The 18,350-nt window shown below is 54.0% G+C and overlaps 2 long non-coding RNA genes across 2 annotated transcripts; one reads left to right on the forward strand and one right to left on the reverse strand.

Annotated features, from left to right (window-relative positions):
- Positions 1-377: 377 nt before the first annotated feature.
- LOC118967152 (uncharacterized) lies at positions 378-13,430 on the reverse strand. Its single transcript, XR_005054034.2, has 3 exons — positions 13,169-13,430; positions 1,186-1,385; positions 378-810 (listed from the first exon to the last, which is right to left on the reverse strand). It is a non-coding gene; the product is annotated as an uncharacterized lncRNA (long non-coding RNA).
- Positions 8,395-17,400, forward strand: LOC140850693 (uncharacterized). The gene is made up of 3 exons (XR_012133663.1): positions 8,395-8,552; positions 8,942-12,819; positions 17,096-17,400. It is a non-coding gene; the product is annotated as an uncharacterized lncRNA (long non-coding RNA).
- Positions 17,401-18,350: the final 950 nt, after the last annotated feature.

The raw sequence follows: 18,350 nt of genomic DNA on the forward strand, positions 1-18,350 counted from the left end.
TCTCCCTGTGAGTTCCCTTGTCACCTTGGAGGCTGCCTCCTGACCTGGCGACACCACCACCCATGGAAACAAGTTTGCACCCTCTCTCTCAGAACTTTATCCAAGCAGTGGTGGTTTGGGGCACATGGGCTTCACTGTTTGGAGGTCTCTTGCCCGGGTGGCCTGGGTCTCTCCCGGCAGCAGCCCCGCTGGGCTTGGCTCAGAATGGCATCTGACTGTTTCCACAAGTCGCCGGCTCTCTGAGGGCAGAGCTGAATCTGCCAAGGAGACCACAGCAGAGGCAGGTGGATGGTTAAGTGCCCCGGGGCAGGTGTCTCAGCTGCAGCCCCTGCAGAGGGCTGTCTCACAAACGGCCTGGAGCAAGCTGGCCCGTAACATCCCAGTCACCTTTTTTGGCCCAAAGGCAGGCCCTTCACTCTGTAAGATGTCATGGGAGGTGAATGCAGGGTGGGCCTGCCAGGCCCTGAGGGTGTGGCCATGGGCTGTGGCTCTGGCCCATCCTCCCAGGTCCCAGAGAGTCCCTGAGCCCACTTCTCATCTCTGCCTCTCTGCCTCATCACTGTGGCCTGTGGGGCCTCACAAGGCTGTCCCTGAGCACGTGCCTCGCATGGAAACTACCCAGACGTGGTGATGCCCGGGGCTGGCAGGGGCTGTGGAGACGAACCTCATCCTTGTGGAAGGAAGTGTAAATCCAGCCAGACTGAAAATGCATACATGGGTTGGGTTGGAATTGATGCTTCTAGGAATCTAACTTCCTGGTGTCCACATGTGGGTAACAGCGAAGGGACAGGGCACAGAATCTGAAGGCTCCTAAGAAAGAAGAACATATGTCCATGTGTATGTGGTGGGGTGGACAGATCTCTAAAATAAGCAGGTGAAGAAAGCAAGATGCCAAACAAGGTCTGATCCATTTTGAGTTACACAAGACGACGAGACAGCTGGTGGTTATACTCCGGAAGAGCACCTGGCACCCATTCATACCGGCAGTGGGCAAAGCCACCCAGGACGGGGCACCGAGCTCTATCCCAGGGCCCCATTTGCCCTTAACTCCCTGAGTTCTTAAAAGTCCCAGGAGGTGGGCATCACCATCCTACCCACCCGGCAGGTGAAGACACGGAGACCAGGGGCAGGTAAAGGACCCGCCCAGGAGTGTGGAGGCACGGGGATGTGAGCTGAGCCCCCGACCTGGGCCACTGCTGCTGGCAGGGACTCGGGCTCCCCTGGAGAGGGGCCGGCGGGCCCGCTGGGGCCTTTCAGTTTTCATTTCCACTTTTCTGTGTCCTCCACATTTTCTTTCCAGCTGCATTTATGACTTTATGTCAGGAAGTGTCACCAGGAGTACTCTGGATGGGCGTCATGAGCTTTGATTCTTTTACTGTGACTTCCTGTATTAGGGAGAAAACAGGCATGTCATTTTAAAGACTCACCCTTCATAAGAGAGAGTCTTGCGTTTCTAGGAAGAGAATCCAGGGAAAAGCCCCCAGTCTTTATAGGGCCCCTGGAAGTCAGCTTCACTGCTTGAGGTTCCAGATGCTGGATGGTGCCGAGCCCTGAACAGTTTCTAGTCCAACCCCTCGTTTTATGGGGGTCCGCGCAGCACCCATGCCAGGCCTCCAGGCCCCACTATGGGCCCACCATGCTGCCCTTAACGGGAAGTTGGACAATTGTTTCTGCACCCTAGTTGCTTGATAACCAAGATAACAATGTCCACGTCTACACTTAGTCCAGCACAGAATTCAAAGACCCCCTGGGGCAGAAACCCCTCCTGCAAACCTAGCTTCCAGAGAATGGCCACCTGTCTCCTCCTGCCCCTGTGCCCAGGGCATAACTCGGGCTAGCAGGTTGCTGCTCTGTGCCCAGTGCAGCTGCTGAGAGAGTGACGTGGCCATTGGTGACTGCAGGCATCCTGGCAGCCGGTGCAGAGGTGACCTGAGGTTCAAGGGCCAACTTCCCTGGGTGCTGCTGGAGCCTCGGTGTGGCAGAGGGCCAGTTATACCCTTGACCAGCTCTGTGACCTTGCCCTCTCCTCCTGGGCCTCAGTTTCCCCATCCTTAAAACAATGAAAGTGGCCCAGATGACCTGAGGCCTTTAAGATGGTGGCAGATGCCAGCGCTGGCCTTGCTCCTGCTTCAGGTCACAGGGAGGACAGACCAGTGGCCTCCAGATCCTGGTCCTGTCTCCATGGAGACCAGGTTGCCCTAGCTCTGGCCAGTCTCCTGATGGTCACCCCTGGAAATGGTGGCCTCCTGTCTCAGGCTTCCTACTGGCCCGTGATCTTGATTTTAGACCCTTGACACGTCAGTGTGGAGGGCACCCATAATGACAAGGGCCCTCATTTTACAGAGGAGGAAACTAGGCCATTGAGGGGCTGTGAAGGCAGCAGAGCCTGGCTGGCAGCCCCCCAAATCCTGGCTAGAGCCCCGTGAGCCTCCGTCACAGGCCCGGCCCCTCATCCCCAGAGGGGGATTCAGGGCAGCAATGCTGCTCCATCCCCACTGGGGGCTTCCTTCATTCTTCATGTCTGCCCACTCACAAGGGGGGGTCTCCTGTCTCTACATGTCCCTGAACCCAGCCTCCTAGCTGCCACCTTATAAGGGAGGCCTCGGGTGCTGGGGCAGGGAAGCTTCAGTGCCAGAGACAAGGGGCCGGATGCCCTCGGAAGCATGTGCATCGATAGCCCGGCCTGTTCTCAGAGCGACAGGCCTGGTGGCCTGGGGTTTAGGACACAGGCTTGGCCTTGGCCACCTGGGCTCAAGCCCTGGAGCACACCTCCTCTCGGCCTTGTCCGGGATGTGGCCTCTGGCCTCTCTGCCCAGGTGTGTGTCCGTGACCCTCGTGGATAGACTCAGTTCTGAGCTTTGACACACCTGTGAAACACCTCTCATGTCCTGTGGCTAGCCAGGCTGTGGCCCTAGACAGGGTGGCAGGGGGTACAGGTATGTCCAGGCAGCATAGAAACTCCACTTAAACTGGCTTAAGGGTGAAATTACTGGTTCTGTGATCAAGGAGTTCAGGGCTTGGCTAGAATGACAGCACCCCTGGCCTGTCCATCTGAGCTCAGCTTTTCTCCAGGTTATTTTCGTTGTCCCATGGGTGCCCCAACAAGGTGGCAAGGTGGCCATCAGCGCTTTCGGTCACTGTGCTCTTCGACCACCTCAGCTCCCACTCAGTGCCTGATTTTACTCTGATTTGGCCCAACTCTGCCTTGCGTCCACTCCTGAGCAGATGATCACAGTATCCAGAGGGATGGGGCATGCTGGACACACGGCCCCTGCTTTGATAAAGCTCCACCCAGATCCTAAGGACAGAGTGGAAGGAAAACCCTGGGATATGGGGCCGACAGAGTCGCAGGTGTCCACCACGCCACACAAATTAGTACCAGGACCAAGGGCTCTGGAGGAGCCGCCAGTCTGCAGGAAGGCTGCATGTCCCAGGGCCGGGAGCACAAGCTGGCTGCGGCTCCTTCTCTGCTTCTCTCTATGCTCCTGCCCACTGGCTTCTTCCTTAGGCCCTGATCCCCCTCTGACACTGGCTTGCCCCAAATCATCGCTGCCCCACCTCAATACAACAGGGGTGATGTCACACGCCTGGCTTGGCTGGTCAGGAAATTGCCAGGGGCTTCTGTTGAGCCCCCTCTGTCAAGGAGCAAACTTTGTCTTCACACACTGTGGCCACTCCAGGCATGCAAGGGCCTACTTTCTTTAGACAGCATGGGAGGTGTCCTGACTTGTCGTGTCCCCCCAAATTCAGGTTCACCCAGAACCTTGAAAGGTGTCCTTATATGGAAATAGGGTCTCTGCAAATGTAATTAGTTGACTGGATTAGGGTGGGTCTTAAACACAACAACAGGTATCCTTAGAAGAAGTGGAAAAGACACACAGAGACAGTGAGAGAGGAGGTCGTGACCACAGAGGCAGAGACCACAAGCCAAGGAATGCCTGGGGCCACCAGAAGCTGGAAGAGGCCAGGAAGGACCCTCCCCCAGAGCTTTCCAAGGGAGCGTGCCCTGCCAACACGTTGATTCCAGACTCTTGGCCTCTAGAACTGTGATGGAGTGTCTGTTGGTTAAGCTCCCCAGTATGTGGTCATTTGTCATGGAAGGCCTAGGAAATTAACATAGGGGTCCTGCACCGTGGTACTGGGTGGTGAGACGGGGCAGGGTCTCTGGGCTGAAGGGATGGGCTCCGGGAGTGGGGTCCTCACTCTACGACACCTTGGCACTCTGCGTCAGCCCTCCTTCTGGCACTGAGGCCCCCCACTAAGCTTCTCCAAGATGAGGGATCCTAAACCCCGTCCTCTGCAGCCCAGGCTGTCTCCACTGACCCCTCTCCTCTCCAGCCCTGGCCTCTTCTAGCCCCAGGAGCAGCAGGCCCCTCTTTAATGTGGACTGGCTAAGGGACAATAGGCCGCTCGGGGGAGCAGGGAACACCACTGAAAACCTACAGTGTAATACACTGAGATGTTCCCCTCCAGATCTGTGAGAGCTGAGGCCTCCAGGCCCAGCTTGGCCTGATTCAGTTGCTGTGGCTTTGCTCAAATTCTTGAAAGAACCCGAGGGCCTGGCTGGAGCATGCAGCTGCGTCCACGGGGTGTGGCTGGAAAGCTTCCTTATTTGGTGCAGACTCAGCCACAGACTGTGGAAAGGGTGCATTGCTCAGAGAGGTGCGGAGAGGGGGTGGCGGTGGGCGTGTCTACACACAGTTCCCTGATGGCATGAAGATACTAACGTACCGCGAATGCTTAGCTCGGATCAGCGCACTAAGCTTGGTGAAAATTACACTTCTCATGTTTCATGACAACCCTGTAGGCTGGGTACCGTCAGGTTACTGGCCCCATTTTGCCCTGAAGATCTGGGCTTGGAGTAAATGCTTGCCCACGCGTCACCAGCCAGCGGGGAAGCCGAGAGTCCCTGGCCTCAATGCCTTCCACTGGGTCTCAGCACACTTTCCGTCTTACTGTGTGATCTTTGGCCAGTTCATTCCCCTTGAGTCACCCTAGTCTCCTCTTAAAAGAAGGGGTTCAGGCTAGATGTTCTCCAAGGAGTTTCCTGCTTTCATAGGTCAGTGGTATAAACAGACTCCAAATTAGGCGTGCTTTGAAGTGAAATTTGGGGGTACCCTTGGAGCATCTTGCGTGGAGTTGCAGTTCTGCAAGCTCTGGGCAGCGCAGACAGCCCGGTGCGGCAGCCCCATCCCAACACCACCTGGGCACCTGCCCACATAAGGCATTCTTCTGCTGTGGGGTTTTTGTGCCGCCAACAGAGCCTGAATATTAACACAACCTAAAGCAAAACCCTGAAGGAAATGGAAGCCACCACTGTGGCACTAGAACAGGTTTCCGTGGGCGGAAAACCTCAGAGTGAGACAAGTAGGGGAGGAATGGGTGGAGGGCAGTGACCGCGGGGACAGGTCAGCAGGAAGGGAAAGAAAATAAAATGCATGCAAAGTCCAGTAGGCAGGAGGGAAGCAAGGGGTGGGCAGGGCATCCATGAAAGCAAAACAGGCCGCAGGAGGCCGTGAGGGTGAGTCCCCTCCCCCGGGGGACCTGCCCTCCTCTGGGTGCCCTGCCTGTCTGCCCTGTAAGGTTAGCTTCATTGTTTCTGGTTGCCCAGGGCCTGGTAGTGAGTGGAGCTCAAAGCATTTTCTAGAATGTTTGCACACACAGTGGGAACTGCCCAGGGGAAGCGATGTCCAGAGGAAGCAGTGGACAGACGGCCGCAGACATGGATGCTGGAGGTGAGCTGCAGACCTGAGCCGACTATCGTGGGGGACTAGGAGCCCGAGTCTGTGGCACCTGCTTTCCAGGTGGACAGACTCTCAAAAAACACCAGTGCCCAGGCCCCAAGGCCAGGAAGCACCTCAGAGGGCTTCCTGCACAACCCTAGAGGTGGCTTGGAGTGGAGGCGCTGCCTTAGCCAGCACTGAAAGTTCAGTCCCTTTCGTAGACAGTTTTCTCCTTGGAACAGACATGCATGTGCATACATGTGTGCATGGGGAATGGGGGCCTCCCCACTTGGCAGTTCAGTCTCTGGCCTGAGGAAGTGTGGAGCGTGACTCCGCATCCTGCCAGTGCCCCAGGGCTCTGCCGGGCAGGCAGGTGGGCAGTGAGGGCCAGAGAGAGGCAGCAGGTGAGTGGGGGGTTGCCTGCTGCTCTCAGTCTCACCTGAGGAGCCTGAAAGGGCAGAAGATGGCAGCCCAGAACAGCTGGATCATACCAGAGCAACTTTTGGGTGATACATAGCTCTCAGATCACCAAAACCAGTAAGTTAGAGGGAAAAATCGATTCAGGACAGATCACAAAAGCTGTGGAGCTGAGGTTAGCTCAGCAGAATAGCCTGTGGTTCAGTGGACCCACCAGACCCGGGACTGTGACCTGCTGCAGTCCTGAGGGGCAGGTGAGGAAGGGAGGGGCCAGGCCCTTGGGAAGGCCTGCAGCACCCTGGGCTCTGGGGTGGGGAAGGTGGGACGTTCAGGGCTGGAGGGCCAGGAAGACCTCACCATGCCTTTCCATTTCTTCTGCCCCTTGCCCCCGGCTGCAGCCAGAGAGGCCGCCTTCCTGCTCCTCTGCTGCTGGACTAGGGCCTGGATCAGACCTTTGCATGTACAGGTGCCAGCACCTTCCTCTTCGGCACCACCTTACCTGGCCACCTGAGCCCCAGCCTCCTGCTGTTCCCAGACATTGTCCAGTCTGCTGCTCCCCAACCCCACACCATCCATGGGTCTCCCACTGGCATCACGGCAGGGACCTGAGTGTCTGGGGCAGGACGGCCCACGGCCTCCGTCCACGTGCAGCAGGCATGGAGCTTCCCTGCCCCGTGCCCTCCCACTCGGGGCCACTGAAGATTTGCAGAGCCTGAAATGAACTTAAGGGAAAGAGCCCCTTCACAGACAACTTCCACCAGATTCCAAGTTTCCAAAAAGAGCTATTACTCAACCCAAGAGTAAGTCACCAATCCACTTCCTAACTTTTCACTGGTTACAGGAAGGCTAAGATGGTTAAAGCACGTGAAAGTAATATGCCAACTGAAATGCACATGGCAAGTGTATGTTGGGCACACATGTGTGCATAAGTGCATGTATACTTGTGCACACACGTGTGCATGTGTGTAGAGTACAGGGTAGTCATTCCTGGTCACATGTCTGTGACTTAATCACTGAAGCAGTGAAGGAGCCAGTGAAGGTGGTTGGGGAGACGGCCTCTGTCCCTGGGAAGGCCATTCAAAGGCAGTCAAAGGAAAACGAGCCCAGCAGCCCCAGAGCTGAGGAGGTGAAGGCAGGAAGCCAGGGAGTAACTCTCCTTCCTGCCCGAGGAGACAGGAGCTCATTGCCCTTCCCCAAGGAGCACCCTCCTCCCCCAGAAGAGGGGTCCTCTTTGTGAGGGCAGCTGGGGGAAGGGCACATGGAAAGGGTGCTCTCTGCGTGGCCCAGGGAGGATGCTGGGCAAGGGTCACCAGCAGGGAGTGGTGGTCTACCAAGGGCTAGGAGAACCAGCCTGACCCCGGCTCTGCCACTTAAACTGCAACTCACAATCACGTGGCCATGCCCTTGGGCCCCAAATCTGTGCTTGACCTGCAGCACCCACGGCCCACCAGGAGCTGTTGTGAGGCTTGGTGCCGGAGTGAATGGCCGGTTGTCCATGGATACTGGCATGTGAGGCAGCTCCGTGGAGTTCCCTCTGGGCAGCAGGACTTAACTGGGGCTCTGAGGATGCTGAGCTGGACTACACAGCTCTGTGACCCCAAAACCTACAGTGGGAATTGAGGAGAAGGCGGCCTGCAGGGAGCTCCCCATGGAGCAGGGCTGGCAAGGAGAGGAGGATTTTATCGGAGGCTGATCTGGGGGCAGGCCACCTGGGCAGAACCAGGGGTGGGACAGGGCACCTTGTGCCTGGCCTTCATCTCATGCAGGAGCTCATTTCACCCTCACCATGAGCCCAGGACGTGGGTGCTGTTATCCTCATTCTAAGTGGAAGAGCTCAGCAAACGGAGGTGATTTCCCAGTGCTAGGGCATTAGGCATCCCAGTGGGATGGCCTGACTCCAGGGCTGGAACAGGGGGAAGCAAAAGTAGCAGGTGGGGATTGTGGGTGCCCCAGACTGAGCCCTGAGCTCCACTACCCTACACACTCTCAGCTCTGAAAGCTGATTTATAAACTCCGAGCGGGGACCCACTAGGGTCATGGAATCATTTTTGCATGAGGCAGCCTTCAGTGGCAAGAAAATAAATAGGATAAAAAACATCAGATGATGCACAGAAAGATAAGTATTCTTTTGTGAAAACATTGTTTCAGTTATACATGTATAAATAGTCCCTTACTTATTTTACATGTAGCCATTAGGCAGTCACTGGGCTCAGATGGACAATGTATTTCTTCTCCTGGCCACAGTCAGCAAGCTTTGAAAGCCACTGCTTTCAGACTTTCTCTGTTCTGCAGGGGCCTCCGGGGCTTTGTTCTCTGAACAAGAACACCAGTGCTGGGCGCAGGACAGGAGCCAGGATGTGCTGGAGGATTTCCACGATGTGCCTCTACCCACATGCCAATGCGGCTGGCTTGGTAAGGTGGTGGCACCACTGGGTGTGGGGTCTGAGAACCTGGGGTGTCGACGTGTGGTGCAGTCCTTTAGGGTTCCTCACCTGGGGCCAGGGTGCTCCCCAGGTCCCCAAAGCAAGGCCCTGGTGCTGCTCCACCAGGCTGGGCAGCTCTCACATTCACGGAACCCCATTTGGCCACCTACAGGGAACGGGGAAGTGAGAGCCTCTTCTCCTGCTGGGCAAGTGCTGGTGACAGAGGAGAGTGTCTTGGGGATCAGAAGGATGTTGGGGCAATGAGAGGGCTGGCCCAAGAATGCCAGGGCTGGGTGCCTGCTGGGGAAGGAGTGTGAACTCCCTTCTGCCAGCAGTGGGTACCTGGAAGGCTTTTGGGTGATGAGGTTTGTTTCTCAGTCAGGTGGCCAACTGGCCAGAGTCTGGGGCTGGCCCCACATGCCTGTCTGGCTTCCTCCCAGTGGTCCTGCTGCAGCTACAGAAACCTTGGACTCGTGCTGGGAGGCCTGGCTGTGGGGCACAAACCCTGGCGCACGTATTGTCAGGTGTCACTTTCTTACCTTCGCTGGGCTTTCTGCTTCCCCCGCCCTCCTTTGGGCATTCAAACAGTGACACTTCTTTTGTTCATGATTGCCACCTAGTTTTAAGGTCACCAAGACTGAAGGCCAGCTTCTTGTTTTCCAAATGTCATTGAATATTCTGGAGTCCAGAACATGTGAGCAGGCTGTTTTGTTCCTTGGAGGGTCCTGGGGGCCCGTCTTGGTGAGGACGGCTGGGAAGAATCTCCGTCGCGAGCTCTGCATAGGCCGCATCTTTGCCGCGGAATGCTCGTCCCTGGCCTGGGAATGGGCCTCCTGCTTGGGAAATTCTAAGTACTCTGAAACCCTTAGTTGTAATAAACAAGCGCAAAGCAGAGCGGCATTCCAACAGGAGGCCACATCCTCCTCCACAGTACTGGCTGGCCCAGGTGCTGCGAAAGGGCCTTTGTTTTCCCAGAAACACAAAACAAAACAAAAACAAAAAACAAAGATGCCCCATGGTTGACTGGCTCCTTTGGCTGAAGACTCTTATGACAAGGGAGCCCAGGGGCTCTTTGGATGACAAATTTTGGTCCATACTTTTTTTGGTATGTGTGTGAGAACGACAGATAGGCCCCAACAATACTACTGAGTGGGCCACTGGGGAGTTTTTTAAAGGAGAGAAAACATCATAAAGTGGAGGAAGGTCCTCCAGATGGGACCAAAACATGGCCATGGGGGTAGCAGGCTGGGAGCTGCCCAGGCTGCCAGGCTGGGTGTGGGTCGGGCTTGCATGCCCAGGGTACCCCTGCCTCCCACTGTACACCACACCATCTAGCTTGCTTTCCTTACACCATCACACATGCCATAAACGTAAGGGGTCTGGCGCTGTGGCCTCACAGATATAAACAAACATCTGGAGCCTGGCATCCCAGTGAACACTCTGGTGGGGCAGCACTTCCCCTAATATAGTGAAACTAACAGCACCTCACTCAACTTTCCCTTCGGGTTTCCAAGTGTCAACCAAGGCATATTTTCCCCTTTCCCTGCCAGTTTAAAGGTTATTCCTAAAAAGCAACAGTCAATGAATGTAATTTTGATTTTTTTGAGCCTGAGAAAATTATTTACCAGGAACACACAAATGATTTGTTTTATTTTATACTACTCACTTATTGACTCAAGATCACTGGAAAAGTCATCTCAGAACAAATGGAAGATTAGTTCAAACATGGATTTATTATTTTTCTTTTTACAACCATTGGGGGTTACTGACATTAGAGCAGTTGTAGTTTAAACCAATCCAAGGTCACTCAGTTTGTTACATATTAGTTAAATGTTAGTGTTTTACACAAAACAAAACCAGATATTCCTTGGCTAAAAAAAAAACTGGTGACTTTTCCTGGGCAACTTGTATCTCAAGTGGAAGACGATTCTAATTTTATCTGTGTTCAATAAACAGATTAAAAAAGAATCTTCAGGCTGGAACTGTTTATGTTTCCCTACAATTCTCCGAGCAGCTGAAGGAAAAGAAAATCACCTTGAATCGAGCATTTTCTGAGCACACTGAAACAGCCAGGTCCCTTAGATCCGTCTGGAAAGGAATTCATTACAACTATATGTTAGTTTAATATGAAATTATTTTATTTTCACTGTATTTTCCTTTGGGTTACTCGGTGGGAAGAGAAAAAAAACCCCGGGGGAAGGGAAGGCTTTCGTTCCTCACCCTCATGTTCTCTCCAGGCTCTTCTTGGTTTCAGCTTTTGCCGTTTTAAATTTTTTTACTTTTTTTGGTTGAAAAATGTACAAAACGTGTATTTTAAATATCAAAAAATTATAGATGCTGAACATGACAACATTTTAGATCCACAATACATTTTGACAATAATATTAGAAGATACCGTTTGCTTTCACTCCACTTAAATTAAAATGTCATTCTTTTCATTTCATATCTTCCGATCTGTCAGTCTGACGTTTGTTAGATGTGAAAAAGTTCTGCAGACAATTCCAGAAAACATTTTGAAAAAAAGTAAACAACCGATCTGTAAAATTTCCACGGAAGAATGCTTGCTAGGTTAACCCTGGTGTTTAAGTCAGTGTCGTGCTGGAATGTCAAGCGTCGCTCAGGGCCCGGGGAGGCTACCGCCCGGACGGCATCTGGTTCTGGGGGACGGCTCGGCCGCAGCCCTGAATGCTCTCGCCTCGGCCTTCCGGTTTGCTTGCATATTCTTTTCTGCAGCGCACAGAGGCCGCGGACAGACCCCATTGGGGGCCGGAGGAGGGTGCGCGGCCTGTGGCGCTGGTCCCGGCGCGTGTCCCACCTGCTCCGCGGGGCCCCGGGCGCCCCGGGAACCGCTGCTGCCCGAGCGCACAGCCAGGGCCACCTGACCGAAGGTCCTGGACTCACTCCTCCGCCTGCCTTTCTTTTAGCTTTCATCTGCCTCCCCCGTCCTAACTGCTTCCAGATTTGCAACTTCAAAGGCTCGGGGACTCCGCTGGGTCGCGCGCTCTTGGCCCCTCGCGGACCCCAGAGCAATGCCCTCCGCGAGCGCACGGCCGGGCCCGCCGGGAGACAGGGCTCCGGGCAGGCAGCGGGGCGGTGGGCCGGGCTCGGCGCTGGAAAGGCCTTTCCCGCGCGGGGCGCAGCGGAGCTGTCCGGGGCCGCGCGCCTCTACCAGATCCGGCAGGCTTGTGGAGGGGTCCCCATGGCCTCTGGGCGCAGGGCATGAGCCCGAGGGCGACTTCGGAGGCGATTGCGGGGGCAGTGCAGCCCAAACACCCTCTCCCAGGCCCCGCGCCGCTGGTGGCCGCGATGCCCAGCCCGCCGAGGAGGGCGAGACCACCCACGCCGCCGCCGACGTGGGAACCCGGCGGCCGCCGAGGCCCGGGGGCGCTGTGGATCGGGGGCTCTGCACGGCCACCTCACCCCATCCCCGAACAGCATTCTGAGTCACTCTCCCCAGTGGGCAGACCCCAAGCCGACTTGCTCTGAGCCCACCAGACCCCCAACTCCCTGCACCCCCAGGCCTGCCTGCAGGGCTGGGCCCCGCAGGCGCCGGCAACGAAGGGGGAGGGCCCCGAGGGCCCGCGGCGCTGTTCCAAAGGCCAGAAAAATGGAAACTGTGCGAAAAGAATCCCCAAATCCGGTCGGGCCCGAAGCCCACCGGCTTACATAAAGCCCCAGGGGCCCTGTCGCCCGCCCGCGGCCTCCCCGCCTCGGGGTGAACAATCCGCGGGCGCCTGGCCAGGCTGTCCTGGGGCTGGCACCACTACCGACCCCCTGACCACGGGCCTGGCGTGACCCCGGGAGGGGGCAGGGGTCTCGGCCTCTTCCCACCGTCTGCCCTGAGAAACATTTAACTACCCTTTAATCACATTAGCAGCCGGCCCCAATTAAGGCCGCTGGAGGGGGAGGCAGGAGGAAACCGCCCGGCCGTGTCACTCGAGGATAAAGATTCTTTCATGCCCTGGGCCTGGCCATGGGCAACGCGGCGGGCCGCCACCCCCAGCCTTTGATTGTCGGCGCCTGGGCCTCGCCGACGCCTCCATCCCTTTGCCCCTCCACCCCCCACTGTGCCATCGCCCTCGGGTGACCGGGAGGGCACCCCGGCCAGCGCCCGCGTCCCCACGCCGGGCTAGGCCTGGCCGCGCCGGGCCCGCGGGTCTGCGCCTGCGCACGGGGCGCTCGAGGGGGCGGTGGGCCGATGAGGCCGGGACGCGCTGCCCGCCCCGCGCGACGCCGGGCGCCCGGCCCGCACTCTGGTAAGACCGCTGCCCACCGCGGGGTTCGCGGGAGGATGACCCCTGCCACGGGCGGCCCGGGCAGGTCACCTGCGCCCTGCCGGGCTCGCTCCCGAGGGAGGCGAGGCGGCCCTGAGTGGGGCTCTGTTCCCCGGGCCGGGGTGCGGCCCGCCGGCCAGGCCAGGCCCAGCGCAGGCGCGCGCCGCGGCGGGGCTCCCGGGGTCCCGGCTCCGGCGTCGGGCCCAGGCGCGCGGGGAGCTCGGGCGCCTCGGGCCTCCGGGGGCTGCCGGCCCGGCGCGGAGGCCCCCGTGCGCCCTGTCGGGCGAGGGCCGAGGGGTCCCTGGCGCGCGAGCTCCCCCGCGGGGCTTACCTTGCTCGGGGCTGGGCGCCCCAGGGGCGGAGCGGGTCTCGCTCCCGACAGGCCGGGGTCGCGCGAGGACAGTGGCCGCCCGCGCCGCCGGAAGGCTGATGCCGCCGTGGCCGCGACTCCGGGGGGCCGCCCGGGGCCCCCCTCCCCACGGCGGCAGCTGCAGCCCGGAGCGCCTGACCCCGGCCCCGACCTCCCCGCGCTCGGCTGTTTGTCCGCACACAAAAGAGAGCACTCATATTTTTTTTTCAACCCCCGGCAGAGACCTAACACCCGCCCCATGTCCCCTCCCCCAGGTTGCCCCCCACCTCGCGGACGCCTTGCTGAGAACCGCTTTCTCTCTGCACATCCACTTTGTCTCGGCTTTCTCCACTATTTAATTCCATAGTTGTATTCGAGGATGTCAGTATAGCTTAGAAAGTTTCATAGAAAGTCAGAAAGCAATTAGAGAGGCCCTTTTATTGGAGCTTCGTCGGTGCCATGGAATCTTTTAAAGGAGAGCTGAAGCACCGCACACAATCCCATTAAGCCGCCCAAACTCCCACAGTCCTCAATAGGGGTGCTCGGTACTTCGGCAGACTTTCCTGGCTCATTGGAACCGCGGGGTTTCAGTCCGAGTTCCGCAGGACTCACAACAGCGCGGCCTTGAACCCCTCGCCCCTTTCTTTCTCATCGGAATTTCCATTGGTGAAATGGCTTACCGGCGGGGCGAACATTAATTAACGTCTGCAGAGCGTTCCGAGGTCTCTGTTTGACAAACGCTATGAAAACTTCAAGCACTTTCACCCAGTAACACCACATCCTGACTGTGTGTTCGAATTAAAAAAAAAACATTCCGGCCAGTTTCTAGAGATGCGAAGTCGATTTAAAGAAACTTCTACCCTCTGTCTGCTTTACAATCAATCGGCTAACGCTGGCAAAATGTTACGGTCAAGGAAATTATGGTTTGATGAGAAAAAGACCACGTATGACCCAAGTTTCAGCTTAATTGAATTTTGGTGCCAAATTATAACTCACTGAATAACTGGACTTGGGGGAAGGGGGTGGAGGAAAAAGCGATTCTAATGGAAATACAGCCATCCAAGACGACGGTGTGCGGCCACACTGGTAGAATGAGAACTGTGGCCTCCACCAGCAGCCTAATTCCAAAGGAATGAGGTTATCACCCTGCCGGCTTTTATGTGGGAAAGTGGGATTGGCCTCAGTTTGATCTGTGGCTTTTGGTTAATATTCTTGTGTGTTATTTAATGGAGCAGGCAACCCTTCTATACAGCAGAGCTTTTCTGTGTTATTTTTGAGAGTAACTTCTGTTCTTGCCCATAAAAACTAGTCTCTTCCCTCAGAAGTCAATATGTAAAGAAAGCAGGTGTTTTAAAGGAATAGTGTTTTTTTTTTTAAATTCGTACTTGGTTGTCAAAGCAAAGTGCCAGGTTTAGAACAATTAAGATTTTGTTCTTGGTGTGTCATCACAGATGTTCATTTTATTTAATAGAAGTTTGTATCTGGCAGTTTCTGGATTAATTTTAGGAAAGGCTAATAGGTGACAGGCCCATAACTCAGGAATGATAGTTTAGATGGTGGTGAGATGAGCATCGGGCACGGGGGAGAAGGGCTATCTGGTAGATCTATAAGGGGATAATTAAAAATGAATGTGCAAAACTTGAATATTGAATTTTTGAATGGTTTGTGTTAGTCATCAGTTATTTTGAAAATGTTCTCAATTTGCCCCCTCTTCTGTCACTTCATTGCCCCCTCTGTCCCTGCTGCCACTGGTGTCTGCTCCTTGGCCCCTGACCTCTTATCCTGGCACGCATGCGCCTCCCTCAGCGGATCTGCTGTCTTTCTGCATCTCCTTTGCTTGAAAGCATCTGGGCCTCTTGTCGCTGGGTGGAGAAGGACATGAAGCAGGCTTCAGGAACTCCAAACCCAGGCCTAGGCGCTCTCCCATCCCACCTTCAAAATCTTCTGCTGTCTCGTTAACGTGCTTTTGTTTTTCTTGCTAGATTTCCCTTGCACCCTCTGCCTCCATGAAACACCTCCCACCCTCCTCTCCACCTGCCCAGACTGTGTGACCTCTCAGACCCAGCCCGTTTTGTCATTGCCCTGACCACTGTGAGCTGCCCACTTGGGTGTCCCAGGGAAGGGTCTCCACCACTGGGCAGTCACAGAGGGCCTGGTGGTGACATCTACATTTCACTGCTGTGCTTCTCATATTGTAGCATGACTTTGGGGATGTTTCTGGCTGATGAGAAAACAATAGAGTCCCCTTGAGAGCAGGTATCGCTTCACACACATCCGGGCAATGTTGGTACTTTGTACCCAGAAAGTAGGCCGCCCATCAGTCAGTCCCATGCTGATTTGTAAATGAGAACCACATTTCAGCAAGCAGGACGGAGAAAAACATTTCAGATGCACCCGTTTACCAAAGGCACAAGAGGAGCCGACAGACTTCTTGTTGAGCTCGTAGGACCTGTCACTGGGCTTTCTCAAGCAACATAAAACTGTTTAAATTAAATGGAATCTGAAATTGTTTAAAAAATGAATATGACTCAGTTGGACTGCAGGAGAAAGTGGAGGAAAAACAAACAAAGGCAAAACCCTGAAATCCAAACACTTCAGTCTGCTTTGGATATTCGTGATTTGCCCGAGAAAAGGAGCACATTCTTGAGAAACAAGCAAGAAATTGTAAAAGTGCTGTTAGGTCCTGGTGAGGACTCGGGAGCATGATCCTCCGGCAGGGCCCTGCGTGCTGTGCCCCCCAGGGTCCTCCTTCCGGAGGTGGCCCTGTCCCAGCACGGGGTCTGGGAGTTTTGAACAAGTCCGGTGTTGGTCCTTGTGTGCCGGGAGGGGCCCAAGACGTCCGTGTCCTTCAGGGGAGCAGGGCTTGCACCAGATCCTGATGAGAAACCGGTGGCATGGTTGCTCTGAAGAGGATGACAAACGTCACTCTGATCAATAGCACATGATACAAATGACGTGAACAAAACTACTTTTAAAACTCTTCAGGGAACAAAGAGATTAGCAATTGCTGTGGTACAGGAAGAAATGAAATGATGAAAATAACTCAGGAATTTGGAGGAGGAACATTTAGCATTCAGATTTCAGTGAAAATGTGTTAATAACTCATCTATGAGCCAGGTATCATTTCTCACCCCTTAATCAAGTTAAGAGAATCAGAAGTGTTAGCAGTTAGAGACGTCCTGTGGTTCAGTGCAGGGCCATCCTGCAGGCTTCACCTTCACCCGAGAAACAGAACTTCCTTCTGGAACATCAGATTCTAAGCTCATATGTGCAAACACCAGCTAGGGAATCAAGAGAAAAAGCAGGTATACAAAATGCAGAGCTGGGTCTGGAGTCCTGCCAGGTTACTATGAACACGTGGCATTATTTTCGAGCTGTTTAAAAAAAATTGAAAAACTTCCTCTCTTTCTCCCTGAGGAAAAGTTCTAGCAAGTGGATGGGTGGGTTAAGCCTTTCCCAGCTATGAGATCATTTCACCTTCTCGAAAAAGCATCTCTTCAAGGAGGGGCTCAGCCTAGATGAAACACTGATTCTTTTCACATTTTATTCAGAGAGTATTTTGATGTTCTGATTCTGTTCCAGTTCAGTTGAAGAAAATACATAGGTCCAGGTTCAGTTTAGATCAGTGTATTTGGTGTCCTTATGGGGGGAAAACAAGAGAAAGAAAAGAAAACAAGAATACCTCCTTCAGATTTATGGCCCCTCATGGAATTAATACTGGGGTCTGGGCCTAGTGGTCAGTGGGCCGGGCTCTTCTGGGTGTTGGTTACAGACAGCTTTGGGTCAAGGCCGTATTTTCTGTTTTAATCTTCTGTATTCTCACATCAGACTGACAATTCCGGTCCACAAAACCTTTGGGATTGGATGTTTTTCAGAATTTAGAGGGCTTTTTTTTTCTTTTCCTTTCAGATTTTAGAAAGGAAAGACAGCGTGGAGACTGTGTACTGTGGAATTCTGCAGCCTGGGAGCTCTCCCTGTCAAAGGCATGCATGTTTTCACAATGAACATGTGAACATCCGCCCTAACTGGATGCAATGGGAACTCTAAGTAGCCTCGTACTGGGGTAGCACGCTAAGTTCATGAAGTGACTTCAGGTCTTCAGAGTTCTCTGGAGTCTTGGGCGTGTGTGCAAGGGGGAGTGGACCTGGGTTGCAGGACCTCTCCTCTGTTCCTTAAAAAAAGAAGAAAGGGGATAAGGTGGGGGGGAAGAAGAAAGGGGGTATTATGATTAGCATGCATAATGGGGGGGGAGAAAGGGGAGGGCTGTACAACACAGAGAAGACTAGTAGTGATTCTACAACATTTTGCTATGCTGATGGACAGTGACTGTAAAGGGGTTTGTGGGGGGAACCTGGTATAGGGGAGAGCCTAGTAAACATAATATTCTTCATGTAATTGTAGATTAATGATAACCAAAAAAAAAGGAAAGAAAAGGGGGATTACTCCCTGATAGGATAAAACTAACTAAATCAATGATTAATGCATGCTTTAAATATACTTAATTTTGATCATTTAAAGGGTGTCAGATGATCAGCTATGGAAGTACATTTTTCTGATAATATTCCTTTCTCTTAAAAAAAAAAAAGCAGTTCCTGTGTGGTGATCTCCAATAAGCTCTTCACAATGATATAAAGGGCATATCAAAGTGTGGGCAAAGGGTTTGTTTGTGTTTATACAGAGGATCAAAGCCTAATTTGGCTACCCAGAAAACGAATTAAGATACGATATGAAGAAGAACTTCCAACATCAACATTCTCTGGAAGAGTCATTCCAGAAGATGATCATCAAAAAACTTCAACAAAGATCCTGGCGCTGTTGCAGTTGCAGCTGCATTCATCCCACCGGTTCCTGGACTTGCCATTGGAATGAAGAAGGAGATATCTAAGCTGGCCTGTGCATCCAGTAAAACAACAAATTTGACTGGATCTGTACTGTCGGAACTCAACCAAGAATTGGGAGAAGTGCAAGTTGCAGCGCTCCAAAATCTTGTGACTACAGACTATCTACTGTTAAAAGAACATATGGGATGTGAACAGTTCCCAGAAATGTATTGTTTTAATTTGTCTGATTTTTCTCAAACTATTCAAATTCAGTCAGACAATATCCATCATATCATTGATAAGTTTTCACAAATGCCTAGGGTGCCTAACTGGTTTTCTTGGTT

The sequence above is a fragment of the Manis javanica genome, chromosome 8 (genome assembly GCF_040802235.1).
Source record: "Manis javanica isolate MJ-LG chromosome 8, MJ_LKY, whole genome shotgun sequence".
NCBI lineage: Eukaryota > Metazoa > Chordata > Mammalia > Pholidota > Manidae > Manis > Manis javanica.